Source organism: Strigops habroptila, chromosome 19 (genome assembly GCF_004027225.2).
Source record: "Strigops habroptila isolate Jane chromosome 19, bStrHab1.2.pri, whole genome shotgun sequence".
Lineage (NCBI taxonomy): Eukaryota > Metazoa > Chordata > Aves > Psittaciformes > Psittacidae > Strigops > Strigops habroptila.
Window position 1 is genome coordinate 3,387,503 of NC_044295.2, and position 12,771 is coordinate 3,400,273.

Here is a 12,771-nt window from a genome sequence, read left to right on the forward strand (position 1 = left end):
TTCTTGTTCAAAGCATTCCCCTTGTGACAGGTAGTCTTTGGAAGGTCGGTGTAGCCCATCATCTAGTTTCTTTAAGCAAAACCTCAGCAGAGAGAGGGGAGGAAACCCATTCCAGCAGCCCCAGTAATCACCAGTTTAGCATCCTTTATACTGCACCTGTTCAAGCATTACATCAAGGGGCTGGAAGGCAGACGGCTCCCTGAGAAGCTGCCTGCTGGGTTGCTGTCTTCCTTTTATTCCATTCCTTTGAGAGTCACAGGGGCAGACAATACGGTCACCACATTGCTGGAAATTCACTCAGCCTTAGCTCACTTTTCTGGGAGGGTTTCCCCTCCTCTCCCCCTCTTTTTCTTTTTCTTTCTTCTTCCTTTTATCTATTGTGTTATGAACTTGTTTAAAAGAAAAGAGGGAAAATCTGGCTGGTTGCCTTTGTAACCTGAAGGAGATCCTTGTGGTTTAAGATTGTCTTAGGCTACGGGACAAAATGCTAAACATCCACCATCCCCTGACCGTCTTGGTTCCAGTTGGCCATGCCAGCAGACACTTGGACTTGAACTGCAAATTTGCCTTCAGGGGATTAAGTTCCAATTTACATAAGTAATTCCTGTGGTGAGGAAAGGCTAGGCCAGGGAGGAAAGGGCACGGCGGTTTCTTGAGAGAAATTTGGGGGAAAGTTACAACTTAGTGAAAAAGGAGACATGGAGATATTTAATTTGTAATGCTCATTTGTGCTTTTATCCACCAGGTTTTAAGTTGTGGCTCTATGCAGGAAGCAAGCAAAATTCAAACGTTATGTACTAACTCATGGGAACCACAATCCTCAGTATCTCAGTCGTAGCTTCAGAAGTTGATACTAAACTTAGTAATTTACTACCATAACTATAAAATTATGCATAAGGGAACTGGCTTTCCAAGGCTTGTATGTCGTGAACAGAACTGTTCTCTCTGTCCTCAGGGTCTTTGTTACAGATGATCTTCCACTTCCAGGGGGATCCTTTGCATTTCCTTGATTAGTATTTAAAAATAACATAAACTTAGTTATCATCTAAGTGCCTGCCATGGAAATTCTTGAGATATGTTAAATAAAATGCTCTTACCAGGGTACAAGGCCATTACATTGCATTTTCCAGATTACTCGTATATCAGCTATTTTATCTATAAAATACATACATCCTATGTTAAAGAACAACAAATAAACCCCAAACATGAACATTTATCTTGCTTATGATAACTCCACATGCTCTTAGGAAATGTAATGACTGATCTGCATTAGAGAAGTGCTTATGGCCTGGCTTACACAAAGGGTCGATGCAAGGAAACACCGGGATGTACACACTTAATGGCTTGCAGTGATAGATTGCCTCTCTGTGCAGTATCCCAGCCTTTTCCAGCAGCTTCTCCTGGGACTGAAGACTCTTCCTTCCTTCATTTATGGTGAAACTGTCACTTGAGATTATCATGAGTAAGGACTGTAATTTATCTGGCTCCACGCAGGGCTAAAACTTGCCTATTTGTGGACAGGCAAATCTGTGCCCCTGTTTCACGAACCTGTTTGCTCCATCAGATTTTATCCTGTTCCTCTTGGGCAGGTTGGAAGAAGAGGGAATTGTGCAGATAAGACAGTAATCCTCACTTGGCAGCCAAATTCCTTCCAGTCACCAGCAAGAATCGCTACTTTAAAGTATAAATCTCTCAGCTGGAACTGGGGGATCAGTTCCACAGATAGCAGCAGGAAAGTCTTATCCTCTGTTAGCAGCAGCCACCGGGGAGAACGCCACAGAATGGGAGAACTCTCCAAACCCTCTCTCTTTTAGAAAGCTGTTTTCTCATTTAGACCAAACTTTCCATCCCTCTCACTGGTGTGTACGCCTTGAGCTCCTCCATCTCTCTTCAATCACTTACTAGCACAGTGAGAAGACTACACACGTTATTTATACACCCTACTTAAACAAAACCATTTAGTTCAGCTTTCTTTAAAGCTTTCCTTGTGATGTTTTTCCTCTGTATCCTTTGTTTGGATCCCACAACATTTAGAAATATGCTAGTTGTCAAATTTCGAGGCCAACAAGCATCCCTCCTTGAAGAAGAATCTATAGCAGAGAATTCTTCTGCAAAGCTGGGGAGATGGGCTCCAGCTCTGCCATGGACCTGCTGCAAGATTTCAGGTACATTATTTTGCTTCTCTCTTCTTCTCTCTTTGCGTTATTAGACCTTTGAGGAGGGAATATCATCTTACCACACCTTCTGCACCACTCCAGGGTCAGTAGGGTCTTGATGGCGCTCAGACTCTGCACCATAGAATCACAGAATGGTTTGGGTTAGAAGGGACCTTAAAAATCATTTAGTTCCTACCCCCTGCCATGAGCTTGTTCCACCATCATAATTAACAGTGATTGTAACAGGAATAAACGTGAGAATGATGGTAATATAGCAAGGAATGATCACAAGTGATTCAGTGGTATACACAAAACTTTACCCAAATTTATTCTTTTCCTCTCCCACACATAATGCTGCTAATGGGATAGTTCTGGACTTTTACTGCCTTTGCAGTGGGTTTATAAAGGATATAAACTTTGTCCCCTTTTCTTCACCAAAACCTGATTTTATCACCCAGCAACAACAACAGGTCCATATTCACAGGCTGGTAGAGATAAGGCATAGAACTGGGATATTTCTCTATACACCATAGATGAGGGAGATGCCTTCCAATGCAGTGAAATCTCAGTTGCAATCAGCCAGCACTGTGGTGCACCTTTTCCTACAGCATATCAGGCCTCTGAACTCTCTTTCTCATCGTAGGACAAGGAAAAACCCCACTGAGGTCTGCAATGGCTTCTGGTACCCTGCAGGACTGGGAGCTGGGAGGCTGGACCACGACCTGCCAAGGCAAAGTCTCTGTTTAAACAGGAGCTTCAGCACCTCGTTCCCGAGGGAAAGAAAGTGAGACCTTTGCCCCTGCTCTTCATTAACCACACCTACCACCCCCCCACGCTCTTCCTCCCCCCTTTGCCCTGCTCATATGCTCGCAAAAAGCATTACATCGAGGCATCTGTTCTTAAGGAACAACTCTGCTGAGCGAAGGTCTTTGTGAAAGGAAAAGAAACAGCCCCCTTTCAGATTAGGGCTTATCAGATGGGTTACTTTGTGCTTGCTCCGTTATGGTTTAAATGCTGCATTTCTAATATACTAACACCCACAGAAGGATTCTGAGAGTAAAACAAGCCAAAACCACCCGCGCTCCCAGCTTTGCCTCGTCAGGAACTTTCTGGCCTTGGACAAGTCACTTCCTCCCTTTGTGCCTCATTTTCCCTCTTTGCCTGACCAATTCCCTACTGCCGAGCACTTTGGGGTTGTTTGTCTGCAAAAGCACCGTACAAGTGCAAGTTATTCTTCATTAAACAATGACATTAAGGACTTTGAAAGGAAACAATGATGTCACTAACACCTTTGGAAGGAAATAGTGCCATTAATGACTTATAAAGGGAAAAAAGTAGAGATTGAAATATCTTCCTACGCCTGTCTTTTTTTTTTTCCTCTAGCAGCTTAAATCAAATGAGACAGTGGATTGTATTTGTTTTTATGGGTTTGAGGCATCCAAAACAGTAAAATTGATTAATCACAGAATCCCAGCCTGGTTTGGGTTGGAGGTGACCTTAAAGCTCATCCAGTTCCAAGCCCCTGCCATGGGCAGGGAGACCTTCCACTAGAGCAGGTTGCTCCAAACCCCTGTGTCCAACCTGGCCTTGAACACTGCCAGGGATGGGGCAGCCACGGCTTCTCTGGGCACCCTGTGCCAGCGCCTCAGCACCCTCACAGGGAAGAGCTTCTGCCTCAGAGCTCATCTCAATCTCCCCTCTGGCAGGTTAAAGCCATTCCCCTTGTCCTGTCCCTACAGGCCCTTGTCCAAAGCCCCTCTCCAGGTTTCCTGGAGCCCCTTTAGGCCCTGGAGCTGCTCTAAGGTCTCCCCTTCAGGAGCCTTCTCTTCTCCAGGCTGCCCCAGCCCAGCTCTCTCAGCCTGGCTCCAGAGCAGAGCTGCTCCAGCCCTCGCAGCAGCTCCGGGGCCTCCTCTGGATTCACTCCAACAGCTCCACGTCCCTCTTGTGCTGTTGCCCCAGAGCTGGATCAGGACTGCAGGGGGGTCTCCCCAGAGCACAGCAGAGGGGCAGAATTCCATCCCTTGTCCTGCTGCTCATGCTCTGGGGGTGCAGCCCAACACACAGTTGGCTTTCTGGGCTTGGTCATTCTACAGGAAGATGACAAATTTGTACTAAATTCATCTTTTATGAATAGAAATATTTTGAAGGGATTGCTAGAACTGCTCTCTTTTCCCCCTAAAAACCAAGATTCCCCGGCTTTTGTGACCTTCCCATCTTGATGACAGCTTTCCAGCCTTCTTACCTCCCCTTCCTCTCCTGCTGGTGTAACGGGGATTCCTGTGGGTCACGCATTTGAAGTGGCTTAGCTGTTTATTCACTTCTTCCTGCAAAAGAGAGAGTGTGCTGCAGACCATGGAGCTGAGGAACATCTCTAAAACAAGTCCAGTTTACCAAACCTAATGGGATAGTCATAAAACCACATAAACATCGCTTTGGAAGGAACTTCAAGAGACCAATTAGGGTAATTCCCTATGGGGAGGAAGAACCAAGCACTTATTAGTGTAATATTATTTTTTGTATTATTATTATTTACATTAGGTGGTGAAAGTGCACAACAGTTACCAGTGTAGTAAATGATGTGGTCTATGTCCGGAAACCAAGAGCATATTGAAGGAGCCTGTACTTAGGATTTCAAGTTCATTCTTAGGGACCTAAACAGACACCCTGGCTTTAAACCCAGACAAGCTTTGGAGCTGTTCCCATCTCTTGGTGAGCCCAAACCTCTGTTGATGGCACAGAGCAGGACCAAGGCTTGTGGGAACATTTAAGTCTCCTGGGGGACTCTGACATGAGCATTAGGTACATCGTGGATTCAGGTCCAAGGTCCTGATGTGGAAGGGGGAGATTAATAATCACAAGCAGATTTTGTTCAATGGAAGTTTGGCACCTGTGTCCCTTTGTGCCTTGGGACTTTTCCCTCACATTCCTGCCTTTTTAGCACCTTTAAAAAATACTTGGCAGTAACTGAAGCTTTGCCTATACCCACCGGTTGCTCTCATTTAACTGGTTTACAATCCAGTTTAATTAAACACTTGGTTCTGACGTTCTTGTATCAGTTTAGAGCATTGCATCAGCTTAACTTGCAATTGTATGTTCAGTTCTTGGCTGTGCTATCGGAAACTGCCTTTAAGACAGGAAACCTGAGGTAAAAGTCTGAAGGTAACAACCCTACAGTGACTGCACAGAACCAAGTCGTGGTTCCAGGCTGAAGCTGTCCTCCAGGGCTGGAAATGTCCTGAGTGGGGCCCCACAGCACGGCAAGGTGGGGAAAGGCCACAGACCCTCTACACCAGTAACTGTTGGGGCTTAAACTCACTCAAAGCCAGGCTTTCTCCTCCCTTCCTTCCAAATCGCTTATATATATACTCCTGTATATACATATATAATGACTTCTCAAGCTGCTTTCCAGTGTGCAAGAGAATCCGTCGCAGAGCTCTGCAGGAAAAGTCACTCATGGAGCTGCACAAGCTCTGCTGCTGCTGCCCCTTTCCCTGCACAGCACCCAGAGCTGGGGAAGGGGACGGCTCCCACCCAAAAACTTCTCATTCCCCAAGATCTCTGCAAAACCATCTTTACCCCCAGCCCTTGGGTGCTGCAGGCCATGGGGCTGCCGGGACCCCCGGTGCCAGTGAGACAGCCCCGACGGTAGCGCGGCTGCGGAGCCGAGAGCCGCCGGGGCTGAGAAAGCCCCGTGAATATTGACAGGAAACGATCGGTGGCTTTTTTGGTTGCGAGCTGCAGCGCTCTGAGGTTCAGGCACCGACATCCTGCCCCCGCGCAGCGCCGGGGCGGGCAGGAAGCGGGGGCTGCGGCGGGCGAGAGCGGCCCGGGGCCGGGACCGGGTGGCCCGGAGCACAGGCGGCCCGGTGCCCCCATCGCCCTGGAGCACGTCTGGCCCTGCATCCCTCCCTGCATCTCTCCCTGCATCTCTCCCTGCATCCCTTCCTGCATCCCTCCCTGCATCCCTCCCTGCATCCCTCCCTGCATCTGTCCCTGCCTCCATTCCTGCATCCCTTCCTGCATCCTTCTCTGCATCCCTGCTGCATCCCTCTCTGCATCCCGCCCTGCATTCCTCCCTGCAGTCCTTCCTGCATCCCTCTCTGCATCCTGCCCTGCATCCCTCCCTGCAGTCCTTCCTGTGTCTCTCCCTGCAACCCTTCCTGCCTCTGTCCCTGCACCCCTCCATCCCTGCATCCACCTCTCCATCCTTCCCTGCAGCCCTCCATCCCTCTATCCAGCTGGTGTAGTGGAGATGTCCCTGTTCACTGCAGTGGAGTGATGGCTTTTGGACCAGGTGGCTTTTAAATGTCCCTTCCAACCAAAACCATTCTGTGATTCTATCATCTCTCCATATTCAAACCCCTTTGAACCCCCTGGAAGCCCCCCAGGGCCAGGGAACCTGGGCACAGGGGTGCCTGCTCTGAGGGCTGAGGCAGCACTTCACAGTTACCAACCAGCACGAGCTGCAAGGACGGAAAAAACCCATAATCAAACCTTTAGCCCTTCGTCACTGCTCTTGAGAGATTTGCATGGACCGGTCTGAGGCGCCTCTTTACTATAAATGTCCTGATTATTTGTCAGAGGAAGCAACTGTTTCCTTTGCTGCTAATTTTGGTGCTTTGCCATGGACTCTGCCAATCTGCCTTGGGATCCTTGTAATCATGTGCCTCTTTTAGTGGCTTACAGAATGGGCTAGATCTTGCTCACACTGTTACTCATCAGAAACTCTGAGGCTGTAACCTGTTACTTAGTCACTGGTGAGTCACAGCTTGTCCTTTGGAAAATGAAAGACAGGCAAATTCTGACATCCTAAGGCTTACGTCCGCAGAGACGAGATTGAGATGAGCTCGTAGGCAGAAGTTCTTCCCTGTGAGGGTGCTGAGGCGCTGGCACAGGGTGCCCAGAGAAGCTGTGGCTGCTCCATCCCTGGCAGTGTTCAAGGCCAGGTTGGACACAGGGGCTTGGAGCAACCTGCTCTAGTGGAAGGTGTCCCTGCCCATGGCAGGGGGTTGGTACTGGATGAGCTTTAAGGTCCCTCCCAACACAAACCATTCAGGGATTCTGAATATTTAGAATAAATCAATTCAGCCATGGCTCAGATCAGTCTATCTTGATGCTCAAATATTTTCTCCTTAACATGAGAGTCCCAGGAATGGGAATAGTTTCTAAAATTACCAAAAATCAGTGCATCAGGCACTCTGAGGGTGCTTGGAGCAAGTCTGTGAATGGAATGAGTGGTGCTGACTGGACAATGCTGAGGAATTTCACAGATGCCAAACCCAAGTGCACTAAATCCAGCTTTAATTAAGACATTAATTTTTCAATCTGGTTACTTGCTAGATTAAAGTAACCTGTCGTAAGCGCAGTGTAAAGTAGTAGTGGGGCTACATGAGAGGTTTGCACAAACACGGTGGTATATTTAGAGTAATTTCCTAATATAGGCAAACCCACTCTGTTCTCTTTCTGTCGTTCTGCCTTGGCTCGCTGACAGTGGGATTACAAAAATAGTGAGAAGACCCGAAATTGAAAATGAGACTCACTTTGCAGAACTGTGCCACTTGGGGAGGCAGAATCATAGACTCAGAGAATGGTTTGGGTTGGAAAGGACCCTAAGATGATCCAGTCCCAACCCCCTGCCACGGGCAGGGACACCTTCCACTAGAGCAGGTTGCTCCAAGCCCGTGTCCAGCCTGGCCTTGAACACTGCCAGGGATGGGGTATTTACCACTGCTCTGGGCAACATGTTCCAGTTCCTCACCACCCTCACAGTAAAGAACTTCTGCCTTATAGCTAATCTGAACTTCCCCTGTTGCAGTTTGAACCCGTCACCCCTTGTCCTACGGCTGCAGTCCCTGGTGAGGAAAGAGTCAAGTTGATGGCATTTTCTAAGTACCAGCTCTGATGCGGCAGGTTTTAGTGATGCTTTTCCCTACAGGCCACTTTCTGCAGGGAATTGTGGTGTTGGGATGTGTGCATTTCCTCCTGCATGGCTTTAACCGCATCTTCCCAACCCAGTGGGTGTTATTTCCAGGTTCCTGGATTTTGCTGCCCACTTCGGTCAGTTCCCTGCTGCTCTGTGAGTGTGCCCTGCCATGCAGGAGGCAGGAGCCCATCTCTGCCTGGAATGTGCCGGGAAAAGGGGATTTTCCCCCTGCGCTGTCGCTCCCTCTCGTGCCAGGAGTCCCCATTTGTGCCGCTGAAGCTGGTAGCGGGGAAGGACCCCCGGGGAAGGGGGGATGTACGAGCCCCACCGGGTCCCCAGGGTCTCGGAGGACCGAGCAGTTCCCGTGGTGGGGGTCACGGCGCTGCGGCACTGGCCCGGGGGGGCGGGGAGCCGCCCGGCGGTTCGTGGGAAGGCAGCCGGGGACCTCTGCTGGGCAAAGCCTAAAAATGCCCTTTTCATCCCCAAACGCGTGCCCCGCGGCCGGGCGGGCGGGGGGAGACCTCCGGAGGGCGCCAGCACCGCGTCTTTCCTCGCCGGGCAACGGGCAGGGATCGGGACTGGCCCCGGGCGAGCTCGGAACCGAGGGGGCGAGGAGGTGGGGGCGGTCACGGCGAGGGAAGCGTCGGCTTTTCTTGAGGTGTGAAACCTTTCAGAAACGGGAATGACCGCAAGAGACTGAACTATTCCTTGACTATTTCTCCCATCCATCCATCCATCCATCCATCCATCCATCCATCCATTCATCCATCCATCCATCCTCTGCTCGGGTCCCCTCTCTGCCGGATCCAGCTCCCACATCTCCCTGCTCCGTCCCGGTTTCCCTCTCTCCATCCCGGCAGCAAGTGGGCGGCGGGACAGGACCCGCACTCTCCCGACACCGTATTTAACGCAGCCTCGGGGGCATGTTCGGGTGGTTTTGTGGGTTCCCTCTGACAAGCACCAAAGGGAACGTTCAGTGGAAAGAGGAGGCAGAGCCGGGCGACAGAGTTGGATCCTGGGACGCCGCTGCTTGCCTCGGGCTCCCCCGCATCCCAGTGGTCCGGTGTTCCGTCCCCTGCCCGGTGCCTGTGTTCACGCTGGTGCCCAGCGCCTTCTCCCCCGGTGGTCGCTGTCCCCTCCCGCTCCGGTGCCCGTGTTCCCCTCATCCGGTGCCCAGTGTCCTCCCCAAAGGCTTCCCGTTGCCTTATCTCTATTTGGGGATGAGGCCCCCCACACCCTCCGCAAAGGCAGCTGCAGGGGCTGGGGGGGGGGGGGGGGGCGCTCAGCCACGGACTGCCCCGTCCCTCCCCACTGAGCAGGACGTTTCTGCCAGGAGCTTCCTCCAAAGTGGAGCTGAAATGTCCATTTTGGAGTGAAACACCAATATGTTGTATTTTAGTGTGTCCTTTTAGGTCCCAGCACCTCTGAAGTGAGGCGCTGGAGGTACCACAGTGTTCAAAAGCAATAATAAAATCAAATACAGACGAGCAGATGCCACCTCCTGCCCTGCACCCAGAGTGACCACGGGAAGAACTGGGAACAGTTCTCAGCCCTTCCAGAACTTCTTTTCATCACGAATTCCAGGGTTTAGCCCAGCTCAGGAGCAGGTTCAGCAGCTCCTGCCTGGTTGTGCTGGGCAGGGAGAGCCCACGCTTCTGTCCATGTGTGTATGTGTCCATGTGTCCGTGTGTCTGTGTGTCCATGTGGCTGTGAGTCTGTGAGTCTCTGTCCATGTGTCCATGAGTCTGTGAATCTCGGTGTCCGTCTGTCTGTGTATCTGTGTGTGCATATGTGCGTGGTCTGTGTGTCCATGTGTCTGTGGTCCATGTGTTCATGTGTCTGCGTATATCCATTCCTGTGTATCTGTGTATCTGTGTATCTGTGTGTCTGTGTGTCCATGTCCATGATCTGTGTGTCCATGTGTGCACAGAGCATTCCTCGGTGCTCCAGGCCATGCAAGGACATGCAGCCACTTCATTCCTGGACTCCTCATACCCTGGAGCATTTGTCATGACTGTGCATCTTCCGCCCCAGGTTTGGTGCAAACCTCTCCCGCACCCAAAATCGAGGCTATTGAAGCACACACACAGCGTGGACCTCCCAGATCTGCTGTTTCTTGCCTTGAGGTGCACAGGCCCCACGATCAGAAGTTGCAGGAGCCTTTTCCCTTTGGATCTGAAGAGCTCTGGCATGTTATCCCCTGCACCCACCGCCGGGAGGTGTTTGGGATGTGCAGACAAATGCACATTTTCTGTCGTGCAGCAGAACAAACACCTTGGCCAGGTCAAGCTGAAACCCTGGCGAAGCCCTGGGGATCTGCCCATACGGTGAGAGGTTTTATTATTATTGTTGCTGTTGCCAAAAAACCAGCAAACTTTACAATCCAGATGTTTTGAGAGTGTCAGAACAAGCTGCTGCTGCTGCTGCTGTTCTTTTTTATAGTGAAATCAAAAGCAAGCGCAGTGGTTTCTAATCTGAGAGCATCCAGCCTCGCAAAGAATGCAGGTTGCTCTTTGCTTTATACCTATCTAACCCAGATGCTCTGGGTATCTCCCACTGCTGACAGCCCTTTTCTTCAAAGGCTTGTCTTCAGCAATCCATCAATTAGGATAAAAAAATGAGCTCTCCTTCTCCTGCATTTGTTTTGGGAAGAGGGAAATCATTTAAACAACTGTATCTCCATTAAATGAGGGAGGGAGGGTGGGGAGCGGATCCCCTTTCTGAAATGAAGAGCTGCTTTACAAAACACACGCTTTTTGGGCCACATACCACCTCTCACCCCTCATAAAGGATTATTTGCAAGCCCTGTACAGTAATGGAGTGGAGGAACCACATTTTGGGGCTGGGAGGAGATGTTTTTCCCATTCATTTCCCCACACAGTGGGTAAAAAGACTACTGGTGAATATTAATGTCGATATCCACTCTAACCTTCTCCATTTCACTCATCCCTGCTGCTGACATCCACCAAGGCCTCGCTTCTCATTGTAGGAGAAGCACAACACTGGGGGATGCTTCCCGTGCCACACAGACCCCTCGCAGGGGGATGCTCCAAGCTGGGGCCTGTCCCGGTGATCCCTGTTTTCCTCCCTTAAAGGAAGATGCTGCTTCAAACTGGAACGAATCCAGCAACTTTTCCAAGCAGAGCAATACTTACTGAATATCACCCAGGCAGCGAGGAAACTCGGCTTTTATTGTCACCAATTAGGCGTGTGCTGGGATAAAAAGGCTTCCAGCGTTCCCCATCCAGAGGGAGCTGCATCCCTTTAGGACGTGCTCCTTGAAACAGCCCCTTTGCCTTTTTTATTTACAATAAACACATTTCTGTTAATGAAACCCTCGCCCACTTTGCAACCTCCCCCCTTCCCCTCCCCAAAGCTCATAAAGCTCCAACTTTGCATATCTGAGCCCTGGGCTGCTGGGCTGGGTCCTTGGGGGTCCCAGGGTCAGGCTGGGGGCAGCGGGGTCATTGTATCGCCATCATGGGTCAATAAGCAACTGGTCAGGCTCTCAATCCACATCAGGCCTTGAAGAGGACTGGGAAATGGGAGAATCCATTCATAATAATAATAAACTTGTCAATCAATAACAGGCAGGAGAAATACTTTGTAGAAGGTAAAAAAAAGAAAAATCAAAAATAACAAAAAACACCCCAAAACCACCCCCAAAAAGGAGTGGGTTTTTCTTGCCTTTTAAAGTTTGCCAACATGAAACTTTAGACAGTTTAAAAAACACTCTGAGGATGTTTTATCTGTTGCAGAGGAATTTTAAATCCAAATTGCTTTAAATCTAACACTTTCAAGTGAAGGAATAAGCGTTTGTAGGTAGGAGTGCAATTTAAATAAGAATTGATAAATGTTGCCCAAAGAATATAAACCGCTCCTCGAGGGAAAAGGAGATATCAAGACCATTCTCTGTCTTATAAAGACTGAAAGATTGTGGCTTTCTTGCATCGCCTTTCATTTCTGATACCAGCACTTAGTGAATGGCAAGGAAGGGTTTTGATTTGAGCTTAACTTCGCCACAGAAATATTTTCCAGCATTCTTTTAATTCTAAGCTGAACTAGTGAACAAAATCCTGTGTTAGTAAATCAGTGGGTTGGACCTAAGCAGAGACTGTTTAGCTGGGCTAAAAGGGGAAAAGAAACCAAACCCAAATGAAGATTTCTTCTGATTAAACTTGTGAAAGAGAAAATGCTTTGGGTTTATCACTTACAAATCTGTGAATTGTTTTATTAGTCGTTGATCCTGTCTAAAAGGAGGATGAGCCTGGCTGAAGCAAGAAGAGGGAAAACAACCAAATCCCGATGTAATATGGGAAACATCAAAAGGCGACAGAAGACTAATGCAAATTCTCAGCTGGCTTTAAGGTTCAGGCATGAAATCTTCCATCTCCAACCTCATTTTTCCTCCTTCTTACAAGTGCCTTGTTTTTTTTCTGGGGGTTGTTTTAAAGACAAACACTTCTCTCAGCGGCCAGAAAAACCAGCCTTTAAATAAGCAGGGATAAAATAGGCTCGTTGAAGACATTAGGAAATGGAGGTTCTCCCTTTCCAGCCTCCCATCGCATCCCTCCAAGTCACTGGCTTTAGCAGGAGCCTCCCCCACGCCTTTCCGCAAGGATTTCTCCAGGAGGAGAATCCCTCTTGGAAGTATTTTGCTGCATTTGCTTAGGAAAACAAACAAACCTTTAT